This window comes from Periplaneta americana, chromosome 12 (assembly GCF_040183065.1).
Source record: "Periplaneta americana isolate PAMFEO1 chromosome 12, P.americana_PAMFEO1_priV1, whole genome shotgun sequence".
In the NCBI taxonomy this organism is placed as follows: Eukaryota; Metazoa; Arthropoda; class Insecta; order Blattodea; family Blattidae; genus Periplaneta; species Periplaneta americana.
This window is the reverse complement of record NC_091128.1, coordinates 18,874,502-18,902,256: the sequence shown is the minus strand read 5'-3', so window position 1 is coordinate 18,902,256 and position 27,755 is coordinate 18,874,502. Positions and strand designations below refer to the sequence as shown.

The following is a 27,755-nucleotide window of genomic DNA, read 5'->3' as shown; positions in this document are numbered from 1 at the left end:
GAAGGTAGATGTGCTAAATTAAAATCACAATATAAATAATTCTTCTTTATTAAATCTCAAAATAGCTTCCATTCCAAACTTAAAATGTTGATGCAGCCAGGTTATGTTAACATGTAAAACTCCGTTCACATTAAAATAACACAGTTGGGTAATTATTTCTGAAACATATTATGCAATAAGAAGTGTGAAGGGGTCTTATACACACATTACACTAAATAAAATTGAGCGCCGACACGCTATAAAGTAAAATATTTCACTCAGCTCCGTATACTCAAATAGAAAAGCCCGACTCATCGAGTGACGTCACACAACCTGCATTACGGCCTGGTCTAGATCACGATGGCAGTGGCAGTAGCCTTGCGCTCGTCCGCCATGACACTTGGCAACATTTAATTGGATTATACCCACTTTTTATCCACTTTTAATGTTTTCCAATACACTGCCATTACATACATTATGATGCCATATAGGAATTATAGGTTATGTTTACTGTATTCACCTTATATCTCTATATTCGCAAGTTATAACCTACGTTATAATTAAGTGTAATGTTATGTATGAATCCAGCACATGCAATTTGTATATATCTCAATTGTATTTATTTCTTTCTATGCTGGGTCGCATTGAATTATATTTATTGACTACCTACTAGTAGAGCTGATAATATAACCATATGCACATTTCATAGGAGGGACTGGTGAATTTTCTACCTACAAGTAAGGAAGATAACCGAGTTCTAAACTTTATCCAAAAAGTGTTATATTATATAACTGCTTCTTAATTTGACCTGAATACATTAAGCATTCTTGATCTTTGTGCTGAAATTTTTATCAGTACCTACGACTAGTGAAAATTTCTATTCTCAAATGTTTGCTTTGACTGTGATATAATAAGAATAGGCGCCCAGAACAAGGTTGTAACCAGAATATCAGAAATTTTTCAAAAATGGGGAAAAAACGTAGAGTGCTGTACATGCTTTTAATTTTTTAGAGCGAGGTTGAGAATCAGACATGTGCTGATATTAATACGAGTAGGTACAAGCATACATAGCACATAGCGCATCATTGTCAGTCATTATTCAAGAAAAAGTCTCGTTACGAGAATTTAGATTTATATTCTTGTTGTGGGCGGCTATTCAATTATTTAGCAATATATATATTAATGTATTAACACAGTGGTCTGAAATTTCAGTAATTGTGCTACCACATTCCCATTCGACATAATAACCTTGTAAATCTAGTTTCTTTTTTCTTTTCGGAGGAGGACCCGGAGGCAAGTACCGCAGCCTTAGGCTTATTGTGTAGCTTCTTTATATTGGGATGATTGTTGAAGTCTATTAGGATCGCTCTTCAAGCACATGATTCATCGCATGGTGTCATTGTATCGATTCAGCCATAGTATCCAGTCCTGACAGGAGACCTGATCCTCCGCCTTCCTGTGAAGTTATCCTGCGTTCTCCTCAGATCGATGGCATCTGTTCGCAATTTATGTGCTTGAATCTGCTGCATTCTTGACCATAAGTACACGTCACAGTTGATTCCGTGACTCACTAAGGCGTCGCCTGTCCCAGTCCACTGTAAAGCCCCTGCTGCTTTGCTCTGGATATATGTAGCTCATGCAGACAGATGCCGCCTATAGGCAGATCTTGGAATCACGTCCGCCATGTCCTGCTGGTAACCTGTAACTATATTGAGATGATTAATTGAGACGAAATGAGTCCGAGGTGCAACGCCGAAAGTTACTCGGCAATTCTGCTTCGAGTAACTGATGAAAAACCACAAAAAACCCAACGAGGTAACCTGTCCCAACCAGGATATTGAACCCGGGCTCTCTAGTTTCAAGCCAAGAACGCAGACCATTGCTCCACAGCGGTGGACAAAAAAATCTAGCTGCTCAGCGCTTTGAGGTTACAGTACTCTATATCAGTACACTACAGTACATCCTGTCGCTTAGTCAAGTGTTCGAAAGCCCATAGGGCAACATTCATAAGGCAACTAATCCAAGAGATAATGGGATAGGGTGGCCATGTTCTTTCCTCCCTCCACTGCATACATTGTTGATTAGTAACAGGTGAAACCAGCCCTGAGATAATTCCTGTGATTTCGTAAGTGAAATTAGATGAATTTATAAGAAATATATATATATTTTTTTGTGAAGATGCAGTTGATCGTATACGTATGGCATAATAAAAGCCAAAACCAAATTAACTTGCCACAGATTCCTATATGCAAGGTGTGTAAGAGTGCGAAAGGATCTACCTCAGCACTAGTTTAGCCCTAGTAACGTATTAGACGAATCACACTTCAGATTGCAGTATCGTAAGAAACGAATAAAAAAATTGAAGTACAGTGTAGGCAAATTGAATTTGTAATGCTTAATTATAATGGATAATTGCGAATATAGAAATGAGGTATGTATAATTAGTAAACATAACTTAACCTCTAATTTCAAGATATTAAAATATCCGTACAATGCAAATAAAAATTATTGAATGGTGCGTAGCCTAAATGAATGTGTAAAAATTTCGTAATGATGCTTGCTTTATTTAAATTAATTACGAGATTATGTACTGCAACACTAACGAAAATTATGCGGTATCATTTTATAATTTTTAGAATAAATATTTCTAGCTCTGTTTTGTTAAAATTGTGTATATTATCAAACATCGTATTATTTATAATATAGGGTATTCTCAATGCTTGTTGTAAAATCAATTTTCATTGAGGACTGTGTTGCTTTTCATAACATGATTCTTCGAAATAAACAATTGTTAAGTGAAATTCATTCTTTAGAGAAGTATTACAAGGCCAAGGTAGATTGATTCATAAGAATATTGTCACATGAGTAACTTAGTGTATTTTCTAGCTATTTCTGTAATAACTTAGTAAAACCAATTTGAAAGCAACTTACATAAGAAAGCTTAAACTTAATGTAAATAACTTATGCTCCCTAACAATTTTGTTTACTCTTTGTTTACTTACCCTTAGTTAGTTGGTAAAGTGTTTGTGTAGTAAACTTTACTACATACACAGTTTGAAAGATTGGCCTATTTGGTGATGTGCATACTAAACTTACTTAGTGATAACTGATAAGTGTCCCGTATTTTTTTTCCAATATGTCTGGGAACCCTAAACAGATAATGAGTGTGTTGTGTAGAAATGTAAAATGTGAGAACTGTAAAAACTGATACCTAAGGGTGTGTTATTGAAAACTCTTCCTTTAAAAAGCTTAGTATTTTGGGTAATGATGTTCTAAATTTGACCTGCCATAATTTGAGCGCAAGAGACAAAAACAATAGTAAAAGGCTTTTACTTTCACCAAGTAACCCTATAAATAAAACTTGGCATTATATAAGTTACAAGTTGTGTAAATTCATGAAACAGTTATTGGCCACAAAAATCGAGTTGTCATTCCATCTTGTGTATAGGGTTGCCAACCATCTGGAATTTTTCCAGATTGTCGAAAAAAATCTAAATTGTTTTCAGGACTCTTAATGTCTGGAATTTTGTTCATTGCAGTATTACATTCTGAAATTTCATATTGGTATATATTCACATTCAGTATCCTTACTGAAATTATTAATATATTGGATGTTAATATAGAACTGGACTTTGAAAATGGTGATGCATTGTATACCAAGAATGTTGTCTATTGAAAGAGATGATGCCGATACTGAAAGATCTACTAACTCCTCAAGAACGCTGGGACACTGTTTTGAGGATACGTAGTGTGCTAAATTTAAAGAAAATTGCTGAACATGCTCTTCCAATTAGCAATGCTCATGTGGAGCGAGTTTTTTAAAAAATGAAGAATCTCTGAACTGACGAGAGGAACCAGATGAGGCCAGAACTTGTAATGTCAGAACTCTTAGTAAAGACGAACTTTAATATATCATGTAGAGACTTTTTAAAATTATATTTTAACAAACAAAAAAACCAATAAACAAAAACAAAGGAAGCAACAAGTATTCTTTCAAACAATGTTAATGTAGTGAGTGTAGAGAGATGTATATACCCCTGTATTTTTCAATAACGTATGTGCAGACTTACGGCATGTTCTTTAATATAGGGCTACACCACTACAACCAAATAATAACATGAAGGCAATTCTAATTGTTTAATTGAGCATCAAAATACAAGTGTATTTACATTGAAATTCATTATAAGTTTATGTCCTTTTTATTTTTTTAATGTGTCCTGAATTTCCGTCCTAGATTTGGCAACCCTACTTGTGTATTTAATGCCGTCGTCAAGTGCAAACTGGCCAAAGTAAATCAGGACAAGATAACACTAGTGTTATGCCAATAAAATATTAAATATAAAATATTAGTTTTTATCCATTGTGCTGGCAAATGAATGAAAAAGTATATCAGTAAAAGTTAACACGGTTTTAACTTATAATTTAATATATATATATATTACAGATAAATTCTGTAGGACAAATTAATATAGGCCTATCTATATATTTGACCCTTCAGCATTATGTGCCTGTGACATTTGGCAACAATATGTGCATAGTTTCAAGGACTACTTCCAGGGAACAGCGCAAGCAGACAATGGTCATTTCTCTTTCCCGCAACAACTGCCTTTCCATTTAACATGGAATAGGCATATTTTGGCTATCTGAGAAAATTGCTCAAATGTCTGGTATTTTGAAAAGGCTTAAAGATCTTTGCCTATATCTTGTCTCTTGAATGGATAATATGCTTTTATCCATTCTCATTGTATATGTAATTTATTTGGGGACATAATAAGAAAACTGCTTTGAGACCTTTACAAATTATTCAAAATAGAGCTTTAAGAAATTTATTGGGTTTTCATTATTTGACTCCAGTTAAATATCTATATCAATTTTCTTTCGTTCTACCAGTTGAATCAATTATCAAATTAGGTGCTGCTATTTTCATGTACAAAGTTATTAACAATTTAATACATAGTAATATTACATTTCAGTTTAATAAAGATGTACATAGGCCTACTTATTTAACAAGACAAAAAGACAATATATTTTTTCTCAGCATAGCTCCGTAACTTATGGAATGAAAGGACTTAACCATTTTTAACAACTTTTAACCAACTTCCTTTAGAATATAAACTTTTATACCAAATTGCCCGTGTTTTAATATGTTTTTGGGAAGATTATTTATTTTAATTCTCAGTTGATTTATTTATTTCATGGTTTAAAACTTTTTCTTCTTTCTGCCCAAAACTTTGTTATCTTACTATTTGTTCTTATTTTGCTTTCTTTCTTTCATACATTCTTGTGTTATTGTTTGTTTTCACAGACTATAGTTTCATGACTTTTCAATTACATTGTACAACATATGTATGTGTTGTTGTAAAGCCCCTACATATGAGTTATACTCGTAGGGGCATACTCAATAAATTAAAAAAAAAAAAAAGCCAGTGCTGTCACCCCTCGCAGTCGAATGAAATTGAATTATGAATTTAATTAAATTACTGTACTTAGCTCACTCGTGAAACTTTATAAACTGTACAAGACTCCGTAATATGTCATCTACATGGGCAGGCTGAAGAGAGTGGAAGGAGTATATCTTTCAGAAAAAAATTATGGAAAGTTTTCAACCCACAAAATAACTAAAGCTGAAGCTGCAAAGTTGGAAAAACAGGATGTGCAAAAGACTCTAGTGACTTGCATGACATGTCCTTTAAAAATTCAATCAGCGAATCAGAAGATTCCTGAACCAGCTTATTCTCAACATCAAAATACGGAATTCCCAGTTGAATTGAATTCAAACATAGACATATGAATTTATTAAGAGAACTTCATATATCTTACCTTGTGCTTACATTCCAAATGTACAAAAATACATACGATTATTACCTTAAAAACCTAGAAATACACGATAATAAATCAAAGCAAGAGTGGTTTTGTTATCAAAAGTCGGAAATGAATTACAGTTCATGACCAACATTTCGTTGTTTCTTATTAGGACAGTTTTGTATTGTAAAAACTTCTTTCACTTCACACTAGTGGTGCTCCCATGGTGAAAGGGGTCAACCCCTCCCCTACCAAAAAAAAAAGGGAGAAAGAAGAAACTTTTTATTTCCATGACATGACTGCAGGGTGCGAATTAAGATTTCTGATGAGGTAGGCATAGAATCCTAGATAGAGAATACCATACATAAAATTATTATTACCCTCATTCGATACAGCTCAACGCTTGGTCGCACTGAGTTGCTTGTCTTGCATTTTGATCATAATAATAATAACAATAATAATAATAATAATAATATTCATGAACAGGCTTAAGATTATATATGTAATTCCTAAGTTATTGATTGTTGTCAGCGTGCCGGTGAAGATAATACATCAATATTATTTTCTTTGCTTACTTTATAGCTACTTTATAAAGTATACTCGTATTAAAACAATTATATTATATAGAAGTTATCCCTGGCAGGGATATTAATATAAATTTATGAGAGGGGGATAACTTTTCAATGGGGGGAAATCCCCCCCATCCCCTCCGTTAATTCGCACCCTGCATGACTGTACATATTATTGTGGAAAGTGTGTGATCTGTGAAATATTTACTGTACCACATTTTCTCAAATACCCTGCACACTTTTTTCCGAAATACACAAGTAAAAAATACGGGTGTGTGGCTTATTCGAAATGAAGTTGGCAACATTGCCCAATTTTCCTCCTGCACAATTCCTAAGATGGTAGCACTTGTCATCTTCCCATGTGGGTATTTGAATTCTTAACATTGGTAAATGGCATTTGATTAACAATATGTGTGTCAGAATAAAGTTCAAGTGTATAGTTTGTGCGTCTTATATTTTCAATGGATCCTTCTCCCTTTTGTTGAAAGATGAGCGTAGTAGTTAGTTCCACTGTAAACCATAAATAGAATATGTAAACATTTTGGTACTCAGAAGTTTCACTATATTTTTGTGGTGGTAGTGTTGATAGAAGTTTCATTCTAGTCCACAAATAAAATTAATAATACTTTAACATCATTTTATGATAGTAGTGCAGATAGACATTCCACTCTTTTCCATGAATGTAATATATTACCTTCAGTACTGTATCTAGAATTTTCATATAATCTTATGGTGGCAGTGTTGATAGTAATTTTATTTTTCTATACCTGAAATTTTCACTTAATTGCTGTTGTGACATTTGTGCATGATGTTGCAGCCTTCACGAGACCATCACACATGGCCTGGCCATTTGACTTCAATGCTGCATCATCACACTACCTCTCCACGAAGCTGGAGAAGATGGACACAGAACGAGCCCTTCCGGGCTTCTTCCTGGCCAAGCTGGACCCTGACCTGATCGTGGGTCACAATCTTCATGGCTATGGGCTGGCACCGCATGAATGTTAACAAGATTCCACAGTGGTCCAAGCTTGGCAGACTGCGTAGAGCTAACATACAGACTAACAAGGTGTGTGAACTAATTGGTTTCGTTTGCTGTACTATTGGCTGTTATTCTGTTATTACATGGGACAGGAAAGAAACTAATGCAGCAATAATTTATTTTAAAGATTACTTTACTATAAAATAGCTTCAAAGGGTTTCAATCAATCAATCCAATCAATCAGTCTTCTTAATGTATCCAGCTGTTTGCTGATAACCAGACATCGGATTCTAGGGCAAATGCCTATTTTGTTTCTTTAGGAGAAAAGTAAAAATAATTATTAATATTTGTGTTTCATGGAAATTGAAAGGTATTCAAAGAGTTTTATAGTGCCCTAAAATGCCCTAAAACGGTTATTAGAGCCTAATTTGTTAATATTCGCCTAAAAATGCCTAACTCGCTGTAAAGTTTCGCATTTTACTCTTACTTTTTATAATTTATACATGCATTCACTGCGAAATTTAAGGCATTTAAAAAGTGGAAAGTTTGCTTCACACCGGCCATGAAACCATTGATAAAGGAAACAAAATGTTTTGAATCTCACGACACTCGCAATAGATTTCACCGAATTTAACATGTTTGGAGGCATAAATGCCGACAAAGAACCAACCTTAGTTTTGAAGCAGGCAACAATCACAACATGTGCTGCTACCGATTCAGAGATATACTATACTATAAAAATGACTGTTTTCGGTCTGAAACCGATTAGCTGTACTGCCCTTCAGAGTGTCATAAAATCACAATTTTTGGAGAAAGAGTGTTTTTGAAATATTTATGAAAAGTCGTAAAACTGCGAATTAGTAGGGTAAACCGTTACAAAATATTTAAAAGAATGGCCCTCCTAGTGTTAACACTACCAGGAAATGCAACAATAAGTGGAACTTTGTATTTTTGTCCAATTGAATCTCAATAACAACGGTTCATTTGAATGCTCGTTAACAGTTGCTCTTTCCCTCACCTTATTTGTGTTGAGAAGTTTTGAGCGGTAGGACGTTTTCCTGTGAAGTTTAACGCGATAATGCCGAAAAATACAAGTGCAAAATCTACATTGATCCGGCAATGGCTAACAGAATATTCAGAATTCACTTATGATGGAAAAATAATATTCTGCAAGATTTGTAGCAAACAGGTATGTAACAATAGTTGAAATATATAAATTCTATTAATTTTAATGAGTAGGCCTATAATATTTATACATTGACTGAGCTATCCTGAGGTATAATTCTTTTTAAGACCACTACACTTTAACCTTTTAAATTCCGATAGTTAAAGTATTTGCAGGTCATTAAAATTTTGATTGTTCGAACCCACTAACTTTGTGATAGAAATACGGCAATACAACAATTAGGATTTTATTTTAATTCAGTTTACTTTACATTTTTAGATTTCGCAAGAAAAGAAGTGCCACCTAAAGCAGCATGTGCAAGGAGCAGCTCATAAGGCTAAAGCTCAGCAGAAAAATCAACTGCAACAAACTTTACTAACACAGCCTACTTCATCCAATCTCAGCAGCAATTTCTATGCTGATTTAACCAGAGCGTTTGTTGCTGCTAACATTCCCTGGAATGCAATTGAAAATCCGGTTTTAAGACAGTTTTTACAAAAATACTGCAAACAAAATATCCCATCTGAGTCGACCCTAAGAAAAAATTACTTAGACAGAATATACAATGAAACTTTAGCTTCCATTCGGGAGGATATAGGTAATTCTTACATATGGGTCTCTGTGGATGAAACCTCAGATCCTATGAATAGGTATATAGCAAATATGGTAGTAGGAAAACTTAGTCCTGATGGACCTTCGATTCCACACCTCGTATGTGTTAAGGAACTTTCGAAAGTGAATAGCCAAGCCATTGCTTATTTTGTAAATAAAGGCCTACAGTCTTTATACTCAGGTAATATAGACGATTCTAAAGTTCTGTTGTTTTGTACTGATGCTGCCTCATACATGGTTGCTGCAGCTCCACTTCTTAAAACATTTTATCCTAACCTCACGCATGTAACCTGTCTAGCACATGGCCTTCACAGGGTTTCTGAAACAATCCGGAATGAATTTACTCTTGTCAATTCGTTTATTTCTAACACAAAAAAATGTTTTTGTAAAGCCCCCATCCAGAATTTCAATATTCAGAGAGAACTTTCCAGATATCCCACTCCCACCTCAGCCGGTTGTTACACAATGGGGAACCTGGATTCAGTCAGTGGTGTATTATTCTAAGTATTTTAAAGAAGTGGTCACAGTTATTGATAAATTACCTGAAACTGATAGTGCAGCGTGTGTGAAAGCAGTGAAAGATTGTCTGAATGACTCACGAGTGAAAAACGATATTGCCTACATAACATCAAACTTTTCTTTCATACCTGCAAGCATTGAACAATTAGAACGTGAAAAACAATCTCTTTGTAGCCAAATAGCAATAGTAAAGGAAGCTCAAGTGAACATACATTCTGCTTTGGGCGAAACTGGGAAAAAAGTTAAAAATAAGTGGGACAACGTATTAAATAAGAATGTAGGATTTTCATTGTTGGAAAAAGTATCAAGAGAGATATCGGGGGAAAGTGTAAATGTTCCAGTAAGTATTGATGTTTCTATTGTACCTAATTTAAAATTTGCGCCTCTCACATCAGTTTCGGTTGAAAGAAGTTTTTCTGCTTTCAAAATGATTCTCAGTGACAAAAGGCAAAGGTTAACTGTGGAGAATTTAGAAAAAATTCTGGTGGTGTACTGTGCAGATAATTATAATAAAGTCTGAGCATGGAACTGAATTTCAATAACTTAAAATGAGTAATCTTGATATCAATAATCATGATTTCATTAGTTTCAATATATTAAATTTGTGCAGCTCTGTTTATAAATATAATATAGTATTCTTTTTTAATGTTTAAACATACTTTTTTGTGCGTATTTTAGTGTGTAACTAAGAATTTCAGTAAAAGAAATAAGTATGATACCTTGATGTGCCTAAAATGCCTATTTTCATTAAAATAGAGCCTAATTTTACAAATTTTGAGCTTATTTTAGGCGCCTAAAACTGCAATTTTTAGTGCCTAAAAATCCGATGTCTACTGATAACATAAAGTCCACTATAGTCCACTGTAGTCTATTCAGTTGTTTTTCACGAGAAATGAGGAATATTTTGATCAGTGTTCATTATAGATGCCTGTTGCTATAGTCCCGATGCTGTTATTTCCGGCGTGACTCCACCTCTTTGCTTACGTCTTAGAAAGTGAAGGCTCTATAAAGTCTAGGTAGGTAGTATCATTCACCATATTTGTTCTTACGTTGCCGAGCTACCATACGAGGAATCTATTTGCAACATCGTTAAACATTATCATGTCGTAACTCCTATGATAATAAATCAAACGCAGTGTAATTCAGTAAATAATTGAGCAACAAATAACGTCTTCGTGTGCTTTCTGCAAACGCCAACTAAAGAGCTAAAATGGCGGGCGATTGTATTAACTATTTATCGAGCCTTAAGAAATGATCAGCGAATCACAAGACGCACACGTTTAAATGTAGCCGACCTGCAACGCGATTGGCTGCCGGAAATTAGAGCGACGGGACTTTAGTAGCCAGAGTTGGGGTGTAATCAATATATACTGCAGGGCTGTGTCTTCTGCAACTGGTACTGATGATTTTAATTTACTTCTTTTGTGGTTTATGGATGGACAATATAGAAGAATGTGTTCCAGATCTTCATGATTATTACACCACAGACAAGTAGGATTATCAGAAAGGGTTTCAAATGTGGTGAAATGTATTTGGGGGGGGGGGAACCTGCTTCTTATTTTTATTGGAATTGCGATATTTTCTTCCTCTGCACATATGCTTTCTGTCATAGAGTCCATCCTCTTCATGTATTTTCTGAGTGATATCATCTGCCCCAGATTATTGATATCAAACTGATATCAACCCTTTGGTGCCCACAAAGTATACACTCATGATTTCTATGATAGATCTCATTCTAATCATCTGTTTTCTGAGTTGTATTATATCCCCGGGATGTATGTTTAATTCTGTTAATATATAAATTCATGTACTAGAGCCATTTCCTGTGTTAAATTTAACAAGGAAAACGAGATTTTGTCTTTCTTGCACTATTGATAAAGCACAGAGATGAGTGGATCTTCACTCATGAATATGATATCATAATTTTATTCTTTTAAATATAATTTATCATGTTTATAGGGACGCACATTCAATCTGGAGAAGAATGTGATGTGTGGCCGTCTTGTGTGTGATGTGAAGATATCTACCAAAGAGCTGATCCGCTCCAGGAGTTATGATTTGGGTGCACTCTGTGAGAATGTAAGACTGTTCACCAACACAATAATTAGTTGTTTAATGATTCTTTTCAATTGTAAATACTGTATAGCTTAAGTGAAATGCTACATTTGGGGTAAATGTTCTTAATTTTTGCTTTCTCATTATACAGAATATACAGTGTTCGAAAATTTCTTGGTAATGCAAGTTTTAAACTTCTCTCATACTGAAAAAGTGGTTTTTGGCATACTGTCTACACTAATCTCATAAATTACCTATATTGATTCGGTGTTCATATTCAATATCTAAGACTCAGTTTGAGAGTGATGGATGCAAAACAATTTTTAGTAAAAGGTTAATCAATTTATTTTTGAAATCAAAAATGCAGTGGCTCTCAACTTCAAGAATCATCAAATGGTTACCTCTGTAATTTTTTGTATTACCGTATTTTCTTGAATCCTGCAAATTTTTATAATCTATTTCTGCTGGAGCATTAATCCATTGAAACTGAATTTACCTCACTTGACCTTATATTAAGATGTGCTACTAAAAAAATGTTTGCAATGGGAAAATAATGTAACAGGAAAATAGTTTTCGTTTGAAATAGATGGAGGTTCTTAAAAGGTCTGAGTACGATGCTGTATGTATTTGTAACCAGGTGTTGCACGTGAAAGAAGAAGAACGGGCTGAGGTGACCATTGATGAAGTGAAACGTCTGTATGAGGCATCATAGTCACTTCTGCAGCTCATCTCCTGCACTATGCAGGATGCTGCTTACATCATCCGACTCATGTGTGAGCTCAACGTGATGCCCCTTGCTCTTCAGATTACAAACATTGCTGGTATGTAGAGATCAAATCAGTGTGCTACATAAAGGTACGGTCGCACGTCGCTACGTTTGCTGTGCAACTTTTGTACTGCAGCTGTAAAAGTTGTGTGTCATGTTGACACGTAAACCAAAAGTAGCACACTGCACACTACATTTCATGCTGCACAACCCGAGCACTGCAAAAGTTGCAACTGGAGGTTGCGAGTCTGTTCACACACAAGGCGCTACTTTTGCAGCCGCAGTCTAGCTGCAGCTTTTCATCTCCATGTTGACTTTTCAATATACATTTTGTGGTTATGTTCGCATTAAAGTTTCGGGTTATGAAACTAATGTGATACCTTACTTACCTATTATTTGCTTTTCTGTCCTAACTAGTATTCAGAAATTGGCATTATTTTTACTTTAAAGTTATTAAAAACGCCTTTATACTTAAATGATAACCAAGTAACCAATGTTGGCAACTCCCCTGTTGGAAACCATGCTACAGAAAATTAAAAAAAAAAGGAATTATATCATCGGTAAATATACTCTGACTGTGTTGTACATTTAGTAACTGTTACAAATCATTTATTTTCATCACATTAAAATATATCCAAACAATAAAAAGTATCATTGACACATTTGGGTGGCAACAATGTTTGCAACTGCTGCACAAGTTTCAACAAAATCGGTATCAAAAATGCTGCGGCTGCAACCCTGAGAACCCTGTTCATATATCGCTACTTTTAAGCTGAGCTCAGCATGAAAAGGTAGCAGGCAGCAGGTTCGGCTTTGAAGCTGGGTACATGGTTTTAATGAAGTGCATTGGTAGCAACATAAAACATGGGGGCATGAGATAGTTACTCTGCCTACTGTTATAAATTCACTTCAATTAAAGTTCCCAATTAAAAAAAAAGTTCGGAAGCCACTACTTTTTGGGTTGCATCATTGTTCACATATCACAGTACAAGAGTTGCGCAGTTTTTTGTAATGCAGCGCTGCAAAAGTAGCGACGTGTGACCGTACCTTAACTGATTATGTAATTGGGCATGAGGCAGAGAATTTAATTTGTGATGTAATCATACGCAGGTAATGTGATGTCACGAACACTGATGGGTGGACGATCAGAGAGAAATGAATTCCTGCTGCTGCATGCCTTCACTGAAAAAGACTTCATCGTACCTGACAAGCAGTATGCCAAGGAGCAGGTGGACGAATTCGACATGGATGAATCAGCTGTCCAAAGAAAGGACGGAGTGGAAAGAGGAAACCAGCATACACAGGGGGTCTCATGTTGGAGCCACGCAAGGGGTTCTATGACAAACTGATCCAGCTCACTGTATCCCAGTATCATCCAGGAATACAACTTCTGCTTCACCACGATCAGTCTGGGAAGAGTGGCATCAAAAGGCAATGAGGATGAGGTGTAGTGTAGCTCACAGAGAAAACTAGGATAAAGTTGTACCACTCTGAGGAACAATCCATTTTTATGAAGTGCCTTCTCCCCTCCCCCCCCATTGGTAGAGCTCTTAACTTGTCGTTGTTATTCAATTTTTTTGACAGGAATTGATTACGAAAAATGTCACGAAGGTTATACATATTTTATTATTATTCAGCAGCTAGTATCAAGCAAATTTACGTCCTAACCTCACTTAATTTATGTTGTCCTACAGGGTTATTACAAGATTCTCATTCTAATGAAGTCTTCCTGATAGCCTGGAATTGTTGTATGACTTTTCTGCGCTATACAAGAATATTGAATTGTACTATAGTTACTGTGCACTAGTACTATTGTAGTTGAGGACCCTACTATAAAAAGATAGAAAATAAAATACAATAAAATAGCGAATTGGAGAGGTGTGGGCATAATATTTTTTCTGGAGTATTTGAGGGTTATTCAGAAGTCCATGAAACATTACAAAAAATCACCACTAATAACTAAGCACGGATACCAAATTTTATTATACTGAAATAGAGGTAAACTCACCAAGTTTATTTATTTATTTATTTTTTACATATTTCTCAAATGCTCAATGTGTCGATCTTTGCAGATATGGAAAATATCTGTGTGATAATCCATTTCTTCCTATGTGTATGTCGACGAGAATCACAGCTGTAGTGATAAGTTTGCGAAGATCTTGAAGATTAGCGGGGAGTGGAACCACAAAGACAAAGCTTCGCAAGAGAAAGTCACACAGTTAAATCTAGGGACCAAGGTGGTCACTGAATTAACGTGTCATCTTGTCCCATGTGCTCTATCCATCTTTGTGGTAAATTTTGATTGAGATATCCTCGCATGCCTTTTCAGTAATGAATTGGACGGCCGTCTTGTTCAAAGGTGTAATCATTACCCTGTCTTCATTCAGCTGTGGCATCATCCAGTTTTCCAACATGTCCATATAAATCCGGAATTTTTCATATCATTTCTTGATACTGTAGAAAACAGATGCTGACTTCTGGAATTATTTTCGAAATCATCGCTGTACAATCATAATGGATGAGGTTCTTGCATATTTCAACACAAAATGACTGCTCACATTTACTGAATGCCATATTTGTTACTACTGACGCCTGGTGGCAAAGCATGGTAACTATGCACGTGAACTTTTCCTTCAAAAAACTTGAGAGTTTCTATCTTTGTCAGAGTAAGAAGTATCATCATTCATTGCATAATTCATTTATGGTGGATTTTAATGTTTCACAGACTTATGAATAACCCTGTATTAATTAGAATTGCACTGCATTTTTCTGTACTGAAATGTGTTACAGAATGAAATTCAAGTTGATCTTCCCAGCCCAGGACTGGAACCTGGGATCCTTCCAACAGAAATCCGCAAGTTGGTTGAGAGTAGACGTGAAGTCGAGAAGCAGATGAAAGCACCAGAGCTCTCATCAGACTTAAAAATGCAGGTGAGAACCTGATGAACATGATTCTGTTGTGACTGATTTTTACTGAATTTGCACAATGTAAAATGAATTACAATACTGTAAAATAATATTATTACTGGATACTGTTAATATTGGATACTAACACAGTTGTTATGATAGACTTCTTTTATAGATTTATAAATTCTCCTAAATTCCAATTAAAATTTTTACAGAAAAAAAATATAGTGTCACGAAATTGACACATATTTTTCAATTACAGTGAAACCTCTCCTTACAGACACCTCCAAGATACGGATACTCCTCATATACAGACAGATTTTTATGTCCCAACTGAATCAATCAATCAAACTTCTTAATGTATCCAGCAATTTGCTGACAACATAAAGTCCACTTTAGTCCACTGTAGTATGTCACAACTGAAAAAATGTAGAAATAATGATAAATTTAACCCTCGTTTACGGACACTCAGACACGGACACTGACAGCTGTTTCACAGTCCTACAGCTTGCTTTACCTCCTGATTGCGGACAGAACTTGGATTTCAAGACCTAATGTGTTACAAAAATGGAAAACTTGGTTTTGAGAACTGTACAGAAATTCCTTAACATGAAAGAAGACAATAAGGGTCTTGTAGGCTATCCCTAGTTCAGCTAGCTGATCCTTGTTAGCTGGAAGCAGGTGGATAAACAAAGTCATAAAATTTAACCTGTCTGATGGGTCCAGGTTTCCACGATCGTGAAATTGTATTCAACACATGATAAGGTTAGTAGGATTATTCTCTTCACTTCAGTCATTTGTTCGGTTTCGAGAGACATGGTACCTGAATGTAAAAGTTAAGTTGAAAACTTTAAATTACAATACAGCATAACTACTTGATTAACTAGCGGACTTACTCGTGTTAATTATGTAAGATTTGTGCAGCTTACATAATTAACACGAGTAAGTCCGCTAGTTAATCAATTAATTATATTCATGTATTAAAAGTAGTGTACGCAAGATTCAAAATGGACTGCATAACTGTTGACCTAGAATAAAATTGCATGGCACTGTACTGAATTTTTCTTTTTCGGACTTGTCAGCTGTAGTTCAAAGTTGCATAGAATTTAGTATAGCATACTATATTTAGAATTAAACTACAGTAATACATTTCATTTAAAGCGTGAAGGGATACATAATGCATATTATAAATTTGCTGTAAGATTGGGGAGCCTCCCTCCCAATAAAGGACACCTCCCAGATGCGGACAGATTGTTACGTCCCTTCGATGTCTGTAAATGAGAAATTTCACTGTATACATTTTATATTTTCATAACAGTTCAGTTCCTTTGTTATGTTTCAAATTATATTACCACTTATAGTTTATCTTCTTGGACTGTTTTTTGAAAGTCATTCATAAATGAAATCATTGACTATGCAATCAAATAAGATGAACTTTTATTTTCTATATTGTATGTAACAAATAGCTGCTTTTCACTAAGAGTAGTGGCCATGCCTGAATTAGCTTGATGAGATTTGGGGAACCATTATGGAGTTTGACTAAGTTTGCAGCAAAAATGAGAAATAATTCTCCATATGATAATTAATTTCTCCGAGAGTAGGATCTCTGGGGACTTTCTGTACAGCTGTCTTCATTTTATGCAAGAAACAAGAATAAAAAAAGTTTAATCTAATTTCGAGTTCATCACAATTTGCTATTTTATTTTCTAACTTTTTGTAGTAGGGTTCTCAACTACAACATACTATTGCACAGTAACGTTTTTACTAAAAATTATTATATTAAATATAGAATTCAGTGTTCTGTATTATTTTCGAAATACTGTGAAACTCAATTGGTATTCAAACTGCCTGTTTCAGTATAATATTCGTCAGATGGCACTGAAGTTGACTGCCAATAGTATGTACAGTTGTCTGGGATTCTCATTCTATGTGAAGCCACTAGCATCACTAGTCACAGGTGTGTAGCATGTTTACCTTAACTTGATGACATGCAGAAAGAAACCAGTTCACGAAGTTTAAGCCGAACCAAATGTATAACTTTATTTCTTTACATTAATGTAATCTCTATGTCACCTTTTCTTATAGAATTGAACTGATATTTGTAAAAGTGTTTGATATGAAATTTGGTGTAAGTTTCCTTTACATTTGTTGGTCTCTAGTCTTTCTTGCACAGATCCATTTATGCATACTACCCTTACAGAATGATGTCAGCAACCCTACAAACATGCATCTAGTATCACATAATTGAACAATAGATATGAGAATTCATTAATATATATTATATTGCAATGAAAGCATTCAGTGAAAATAACTTTGTTAGGTTAATGTGACTAGAACTATAGTCAGTGATTAAACGACCTAAATTTCTCATTCATTTTTTTCGTATTGTATTTGACTAGCAGTGTTGGATGAGTATGTGTAAAATGCAATTAAGATTCACTGTGAACTGATGTACAGGTGCTTCTGAAAATGAACTGCAAAATGATTTATGTTTATAGCAATTAAAATTTAGCTACCTTACTCGCTTTCCCCCAGTTTTATAATTAAATGATCTGATTTATTTCTGCAGAATTATACAAGATATTTCAGAAGTAATGTTAAAAAATTAAGGATGAGAAGTAAAAACGAAAGTTCCAGTAAACATAGGTTCGCAAATTAACCCTTCACGAGATAATGCCATTTTTTTTGCTGCTTGGGACTGCCAGTGAACCGAGCACCTGGACATGGTAAAATACAAAATTCATGTTTTGTACTCTTCCTTCTAAGTGTGAGATGATATATAATTAGTCGATATCGTAAACAGTGGATGGGCAATTGAGGATCTGTACCTAGATCACTGGATTTAAATGCTTTGGATTTTTGTGTATGGGGTTATACAAAAAGTCTTGTTTACACAACTGACAGCACCACACCTGAATAATTGCAGCATTGGATTGTAGATGTCTTCTAGCAAATGAAGAATGGCCCAGAACTGCTCGAGCACATTCTTGGGTCTTTGCGGAGAAAACTAGACAGATGCATTCAAGTGCATGGTCAGTATTTTGAATACCTGCTGTAAAATTATTCAGTATCATGTTTATACTGTACTGTATCTTGTTTATCTACAAACTTTACTGTTGTTCAAACAAAAAAGTGTATTTAATTAGATTTCTATGGTGTTGAAGCCAAAATTATGAATTTTATTGTCTCATGATTGATAAATAAAATTGAATTATCATTGCGTTTGCTGGAATTAGTACTTAGTAATCAGCGGGCCCCAACCTGCACAAAATGGCATTATCTCATAAACAGTTAATTTGTGGATCCATGTTTACTGGAATTTTTTTGCTTCTCTTCGTTTTTACTTTGCATCCCTAAATTTTTTTACCATCACTTTTGAAACATTCTGTATATGGATATATGTGGTATATGTACAGTTAACACTAAATAATGGTTTCTGTAAAATTATCTTTAGTATATCTTGGGAGTCAGTGTTCACAAAGTTTGTATCATTTCCAAAGCACATAGGATGGGTCTGTTCTATACAGGATTGTCAGATGTCTCAACATGCTTGGATTTTTATTTTGCATGAAAAGAGCTCCTTGTATTGAGAATTATTGTGGTAGAATATCGTAATATAAGTATGGAAACTTAATACTCCCTCTGTCCCATAATAATTGTCCAGTACGCTTTTATTTCTTGTCCCATAATAATTGTCCGATGTCCATAATTTTACACTGACGTTAACATAGGAGCAAAATGAAACACATGAATGAGTAATATAACTGTATTACTCTAGGATCAGTGCAAAATTGTCACTCAATTAGCAAAAGAAAAAAATTATTAGTCCGGGATCTGTATAAATTGGCCAATCATTGAGCCAAAAAAAAAAAAAAAAGAACATGAATACTACTTGTACAACTTTATGGCTCCAGGATCAGTACAAATTGGCTAGTCAATGAGCCGAAAATAAATACTCCTAGGAGTGCAACTTTATTAACTCCAGGAGTAATACAAATTGACCAGGAAGTGAAACAAAGAAAAACATGTTGTTGTTTTCTAATGCCAGGCATTTGACAATAAAGTCATTTGACCTCTTGCACTCCAATATTTTTCAAAGATATCATGACCAGCCACTGAAGCACAGATTTTGAGGTGTTCCGAATCCATTTCTTGGTTTGAGTTGCACAATGGGCAGTTAGGGGACTGATATATTCCAATTCTATGCAGGTGTTTGGCCAAACAATCATGGCCTGTTGCCAATCTAAATGCAGCTACAGACGATTTTCGTGGTAAATCGGGAATTAACTGTGGATTTTGATGCAGAGAGTTCCATTTTTTCCCATGGGATTGTGTTATCAAATTTTGTTTGTTGAAGTCTAAGTATATAGATTTAATAAATCTTTTCACAGAGTAATACGTAGATTTAGTAACAGGTCTGTAAGTAGCAGTGCTGCCCTTCTTTGCTAAAGCATCCGCATTCTCGTTTCCCAGGATTCCGCAATGAGATGGTATCCATTGGAATACAATTCTTTTATTGAGTGATATTAATTGAGAGAGCATTTTAATTATTTCTGCTGTTTGAGATGAAGGTGTGTGTTTAGAGACGATTGATAGAATAGCTGCTTCGGAGTCTGACAATATAACTGCATTCCTAAATTTATTGATGTGATGTAGAAGGTTCCTGAGACATTCACTTATTGCAATGATTTCTCCATCAAAACTTGTTGTTCCATATCCAAGAGATCTATAAAGTGAGAAGAGACAGCACGTAACACCTGCACCAGCACCTTGTTCTCTGGAGATCAAGGATCCGTCGGTGTATAAATGAAGCCAGTTTTGTTGAGGGTACCTAATATTAATTGTCTCTACAGACAATTGTTTCAGTATTTCAGTGTTTACTTCTTATTTCAGTATTTCTTCTGTTAAATTTAGATTATATTCCATATTTAATAGAGTTAAAGGGTTTGGTTTAATTTGTAGGTTTTCTTTTAAATTCGGGATATTGATTTTCTGTTTTAATTCTTGAACCATGGATATGAAACTTTTTTGAGTTTTCAATCTACAGAGAGGACTGTATGAATGCCAATTGTTTCCTGGTAATCTAATAAGTTTTTCATATTGAATCAGTGCTTTTTCTTCTATTGTCATTTTGATGCTGTTAATATTAGTGAGAAATCTCATAGAATCTATTGGAGTTGTTTTGATTCCACCAATAATGAGTCTGAGAGCTTGGTTTTGAACATATTCTGTTTCGTTTATGAAAGGTGAAGTAATTAAAATTTCTCCACAGTATGTCAGCATTGGCTGTATAAACATTTTGTATGTAGTGTTCAAAGTATTCCTAGAGCATCCCCATTTCTTTCCTGCTAGTCTTTTTAGAAGGGAGAATCTTTTACGAGCTTTTTCATTAATGTATTTCAAATGGTTGCTCCATGTTAACTTACTATCGAAAATAACTCCAAGATATTTGGATTCATAAGTCCTAGGAAGGTGTTGGCCATTGTATTGGATATTGAATTCTCTTTCTTTTTTATCAAGTGAAAATTTTTGGTAGTTACTTTTGCTTAAATTGAGTGTCATCAAATTTGATGTATTCCATTCATGTAGTTGATTTAGAGCTTTAAGAGCAGAATTGTGAATTATGTCTCTATGTCTGTAAGATCCGGAAGTCCACAAAACTATATCATCTGCAAATAGTGCTGTTTTCATGTTTGATTCCTCTAATAGGGAGGGTAAGTCATTTATATAAATATTGAATAAAGTTGTGCTGAGGACAGCGCCCTGAGGTAGACCTCGATATGTTTGTCTGTAACTAGAAAGTGAGTTATTGAATTTAGTGGCAATGAATCGTTGACTAAGGAATTCTGATATCCATCTGAACATATTGCTGGAGATAACTAATTTCTGGAGTTTTAGTAAAAATTAATTTCTCCAAACAGAGTCATATGCTAGCTGAAAGTCAATAAATATTGCCAAGGTGTCTTCTTTAATGTTAAAACTGTCTTTTATTTCTTGGCCGAGGCGTATGACTTGTTCATTGGTAGAGTGTAGTTGTCGAAAACCAGCTTGTCTTGGTGATAAAAGATTTTGGGATTCTAAATACCAAGTTAATCTGTTGGAGATCATGGACTCCATGGTTTTTGCTATCATGCTTAATAGTGCTATTGGTCGATAACTATTAACATCATGAGCAGTTTCCCTTTTTTGTGAATTGGTACAATGATTGCTTTTTTCCAAGCTGCAGGAACTGAGGTGTTCCATGATAAATTGAAAATGGATAAAAGTACAGACTTGGCTTTTTCCCCCAGATGTTTAAAAAATTCGGAATGAATGTTATCGGGGCCAGGAGATTTCTTGGTTTTTAAATTTTGTAAAGCTAGAGTTAATTCTTTGGAAGTAAAATTTTGATGAAATATTTCAGGTTTTGTACTAGTAATATTGTTTTTATTATGTAATTCTCTTTTGATAAATTTGTCAGTTTTTTTGGTATTGGGATGTAATCTGTGAGAGTTTGAGTAAAACATTCTCCTATGAGTAAAGACGAAAAAACTGCCTCTTAGACCGGGAAGGTTGTCATTCTAACAGCTTGCCTAGAACCACAGACCTATTGCTGCAGTGCCACTGTAGCCTCGTCGTAAATGTATTGAGGACACTGCAAGCGAGATGGCAGGATGTTGAGGTGGTCCAGGTGCCCCTTTTGCATATGGGGAATCTTGTTGTTGTTCCCGTCATTGACTTTTATTATTTCAATGAGATTGAACTGCATTGTTGAGCTTGTCGCATGTCAGCTGAGAGAAAGCTGTTTCAATGGCGGCGATCAACTCCTCAATAGTTTGTGGAGCTGCCTGATGCTGGAGAGACTGAATTGCCCGGAAGTACCCCAGATCTAAAACATTCGTATTCAGACTGTTTGGCGGTGGACACACGAGTTCCAAAGTGATTCCACTGGCTGCTGCAGTGTCCATCCAGGTGCGGTCATTGGGAGCAATATGCGGACGCGCATTGTCCTGCTGAACTGACACCTGAATTCTCCCTGTGCGCGTCCAGGAGGCCATTTTGCATTTATTGCTGGGATTAATTTGGTGATGAGCATGGATCCACTTTCCAAAGATTGCCGCCCCCGTTGCCAAATGCAGCGTGCTGTTCTTTTACTGACATGAAAATTCTCGGCCGCACCTGTTATGGCACCTTTCTTCACTACGTCAGCCATAGTGTTTTTCAACAAAAACTCCTATACCGCCTGCCGTTCACTGTCTGTAAGGTTCTTGCTACCCCTGTCACTCACTACCACCAGTTGTGTTCCCAGGATGTCCAAGTCTGTTCAAACGCACGTACTCACTGCAGGAGTATGCTCTACTAACGATTTCCAGCTTGCTTTGCTACAATGGTTTGTATATAGTGCCACACCGGTGAGTTGAAAACCAATACCCACTTTCGGTAATCTTCTGGGTGGTGTGTGTTGCTTGTCTCAATAAGATCACGTTACTGCTCTGCATAACCTTGTGCACTGATCTACTGCACTTCTCCTCATGCGTGCACTTCTCGTTTGCCCCGTCGTCTGTAATTACTATAATACCATTTCGGCGTACCGGACAATTATTATGGGACAGAGGGAGTAGATTTTATTTTTTCTGATACGTACACATGCACACACTCGCACACGCGCGTGCATGCACTCACTTGTGTGCACATGCGCACGCACACACAAACACACACACACACACAAGTATACTGTGTAGGATTGACAATTATTCTAATACCCTAATGAAACTCTAGAAACATTTTTTCCTTCTTAAAGAATTCACTAATAGACTTGTTGCTAATGTGTGCTTGGTATATTGTGGTCAGTTCATTAGTTCTTTTAGCTTCTGCGTTTACCACTATTCAGAATTCTGGTAGCAAAGTGAATGAGAACATATGTTTCTCTCTACGTTGTACTGTCTAAAATTATTGCACATGCATGAGAATTGTTAATGTCTGGCAATCTGATCTACATTAAAATAGTCATCAATTTATCCACACATACCAGTTGTCACAACAATGACTTCCTAATTTAAATACAGTGTTGCTAGAAAGTTTAGGGACACCTTATAATTGTTATGAAATGCTGTCATGGCCTTAAATTATTAGAGAAACTAACATGTTTATAACTGTTGATTAACAATAGCAAACACTAATTTTTAGTGCAGTTTCGGTATTTATATGATGACTGTTAGTCCTTATCGAGAATTTATAAGTTTTTCAAACAAAATAAACAGTCTTACATTTTCAGTATTTTACTAAATCTACTCTGTGAAAAGATTTTATTAAATCTACATACTTAGACTTCAACAAACAAAATTTGATAACCCAAACTCAAGGGAAAAAATGGAACTCTCTGCATCATAATCCACAGTTAATTCCTGATTTACCACGAAAATCGTCTGTAGCTGCATTTAGATTGGCAACAGGCCATGACTGTTTGGCCAAACACCTGCATAGAATTGGAATATATCAGTCCCCTAACCACCCACTGTGCAACTCAAACCAAGAAATGGATTTGGAACATCTCAAAATCTGTGCTTCAGTGGCTGACCATGATAATATATTTGAAAAATATTGGAGTGCAAGGGGTCAAATGACTTTATTGTCAAACGCCTGGCATTAGAAAACAACAACATTTTCAGTATTAAAGTTGAAAATGAATACTTACTTACTGGCTTTTAAGGAACCCGGAGGTTCATTGCCGCCCTCACATAAGCCTGCCATTGGTCCCTGTCCTGAGCAAGATTAATCCAGTCTCTATCATCATATCCCACCTCCCCCAAATCCATTTTAATACTATCTTCCCATCTATGTCTCGGCCTCCCCAAAGGTCTTTTTCCCTCTGTCCTCCCAACTAACACTCTATATGCATTTCTGGATTCGCCCATATGTGCTACATGCCCTACCCATCTCAAACATTGAAAATGAATGAGTAACTTAATTAACTGGTGCACTATTCTCAACTGTTGCTGGGTGATGTAGGATTTAGTACTCTTTAAATTAGTAAAGCTCAAATATTTGTAAAAAAATTTCTTTGTGAATGTCCTAGCACTTTCTGAGGTTTGAAGTTTTAAAAAATGGGAACTTTTGTTAATAGTCGGTTCATCTGTGACTGCTGAATGGAGACAGTACAATAATAGTTACGAGGTTTGCACAGCTGCGTCTCCCTACCACTGTAATCCCAAGGAACGCAGCTCTGTTCAAGAGTTAAACTTCAAACTTTAGAAAGCGCTTGGACATTCACAAAGAACATTTTTTTTACAAATATTTGATCTTTACTAATTTAAAGAGTAATATATCCTACATCATCCATCAACAGTTGAGAATTATGCACCGATTGGTTATTCATTCATTTTCAACTTTAATGCTGAAAATGTAAGACTGTTTATTTTGTTTGAAAAAATTATAAATTTCTCGATAAGGACAACAGTCATCATATAAATACCGAAGTTGCACTAAAAGTTAGTGTTTCCTATTGCTAATCAAGAGTTAAAAACATTGTTAGTTTCCCTAATAATTTAAGTCCATGCCTGCATTTTATAAGAATTTAAGGTGTCCCTAAACTTTCTAAAAACACCCTATACTTGTAGTCAGGTACAGTTTTGTAAGAAAGGAAAGGAAGTTTATGCTTTCTTATTTTTCATTTGTTTTTTCTCGTTTTAAGCAAAAGGCAGAGAAATATTAATGAACACGAAGGACCTCGTGGAGAAGATGAATTTTCAAGTTATTTATGGTGACACAGATTCGATCATGATCAATACAAACTGTCTGCATTACGATCAAGTCTTCAAGATAGGCTACAAGGTATGTACAATCATCTCATTAAGACTTAGATATACAACATATTTTGGAATGCGTAAATTAAACTATGATTGTAGGAGATACTTTCATCAATTAAGTGACACTTGGAAAAGTGTTGAATATGCAAGGTAATTCGAACAAACCATGTTATATGAACACTGTAAAAATCCATATGTTGTACTATGAATCAAGCTTGTAACATGTTTTCATCTTAATAAATAGTGTGGCCAGACTAAGGAGAGTAAGATTCTGCTGAAACTTGAAATACAGAGAAGTCAGGTCTGGTGACATCAGTTGTCGATAAGTAGCCTAACAACCATTTTGTGATGTTACATTGGAAGAGATCCCATTAGAGAATGTATTATCAACATGATGGTGTCTCCCTTCACTTTCCTCGTGTAGTAGCAGTTCACTTACGAAAGTACAGACTTGAGAACAATTAGTTGCTGATATTGTGAACACTGCTGTGCTTATTAACTAGACTGAGCTATGAAATGCTATGCTAGTGATACACATCTGTGTCACAAAGTGCATGAATGGAAGGAGGAATATTTGAAAATGTGCTTTCAAACTGAAATTTGCTTAGTTTCTGTTTAATACCAGTACAGTATTTTTTAACAATCTTTCCATGGATGAATATATAATAGGATGCGAAACTTACTGAGTTTTCCGTAGCACATGCTAGAGGTGCTAATGTAGAAACTGATCTTGCTGCCATTTGTTGGACGGTGGAAAAATTATTACATCTAGCAACGCACCTGGTGACGAAAATGTTAAACTATGCAGAAAATATTCCTTCCCTTCCACCCTCATCTATATTCTCAACTAACGCACTTTAAAATAAAACATTTACATTTTTATTTCTCACACCATCTTCAACTGAAAATTCTTACCTGAGCCAGCAGGAAGAGTAAAGAGACTATCTATTTTATACTACCCAATTAAAATATAACCAAACAGAGACAGAAAATAAGGCAAAAGGTTAGATAATTGGGATTGTATTCTTTGGGTATTTAGTGTACAGCACAATGGAAAAGTCTGCAAAAACTACTTACATATTTCAATCCATTATATTACTATTACTTTACAATAGCCTACATTCAACAACACTATTTTTACAACGTCCATAAACATCACTATTTAACATACACACATTTAATATCACTTTATGTCCACTCATTAGCAAATTTCTGGCTGCCATCTTGTCTTATCTAGCATCGTCTGTTCGTCTCAGATGAATGGATAAATAAAGAACTCTGGGTAATCTACCCAACACGTAGTTCTAATGTTCACCACACACAACATCGGGTGCTGATCATCTTATTTGAACCCCCTTCTGTCAGATGGTGCTGACTGCAGTTTCGCATCGTATTATATATTCATCCATGATCTTTCTGTGTACTTTTAATTGATTCCCATTAATTCTCTTCACAACTGCTTCTACTTTCTTAGGATTGGAATAGCTGTAGTTCCTTAAATATTCATCATCGTATATATGTTCATGTGACAGTTTTTCTCACAATGACCTATAAACTGATTCCTAATGCATGGGTCATGAATCATCCCACATAGTACAACCTCTCTTTTACACTTCCCAAGGGACCAGGGGAAAAATGGTGTAAATTGAGGGAAAGTGCAAATCCAAAGAAATGATTTTATATAAAATTACAGTAACTTACAGATTTCATAATAACTACTTACAGTATAAAATTACTGTACATTTTTTACTAATTATTTTTTTAAACAAGTCTTATATTTGTGTCCTCCCCCCCAGCTTTTCTAGTTGATATGGTTTCTCGAACATAGTGTCGTCTGCACAGGAAGATACCTTTGCTTCGCTCTGTCCCCAATGCTGCATCTCTGCATTATAATTGTCATCTGAAAATGAATGTTCTTCTGTAATCAGAATGTTGTTATTTATAGATATGAATTCTGAAAATGATGCATTTAGCTGAAGACTTTTCCACACAATGTATGGACAGAGTTGTGCAAGAACTGACAACCAGCATCATTCAATCTATGGTACTGGGATTGTCTCAAGGGGTACACATGCCTCTGATTATGTATGTAAAAATGCTCACATTTATTTTATTATACTTGTTGATTATTGCATTATATTATGGTTTCTTTTGCAGTATCAGCTCTTGTTTTTCCTTGCTTCAATAACATTTTACGTAAATCATTACTATTATTATTGCATCTATAACTACTGTATTATAATAATAATAATAGTTTATTTTTAGTACAACATCAGTCACAGTCTCTTGTTAATTCTTATATAATTGCAATGCAGTTTGAAGATACAATATATTTTGGGGGTACGCTAGCGAAAAAAGATTGAATACACTGCTCTAGCACATAGTAAGGGCTCTCATTTGTTATATTAAGTCCAGATCAAAAAGTAAAGAGAATAGAAATTAGTAAATTTTAGCCCTCTATGAACACCAAAGAAGAGATGAGTTTCCGTCATTTATGTTGCTTTCAATAATCTCCTTTGTTAACTTTATTATCATCATGCCTTCTTGTCGACCTGGTATAGCGCTGGCCTTCTATGCCCAAGGTTGCGGGTTCGATCCTGGGCCAGGTCGATGG

General features: G+C 35.2%; 1 pseudogene; it reads left to right on the top strand.

The window, feature by feature from the left end:
• The first annotated feature begins 222 nt into the window (after window positions 1-222).
• The window catches only part of LOC138709945 (DNA polymerase alpha catalytic subunit-like), a 53,263-nt pseudogene continuing 25,730 nt past the window's right edge, over window positions 223-27,755 (top strand).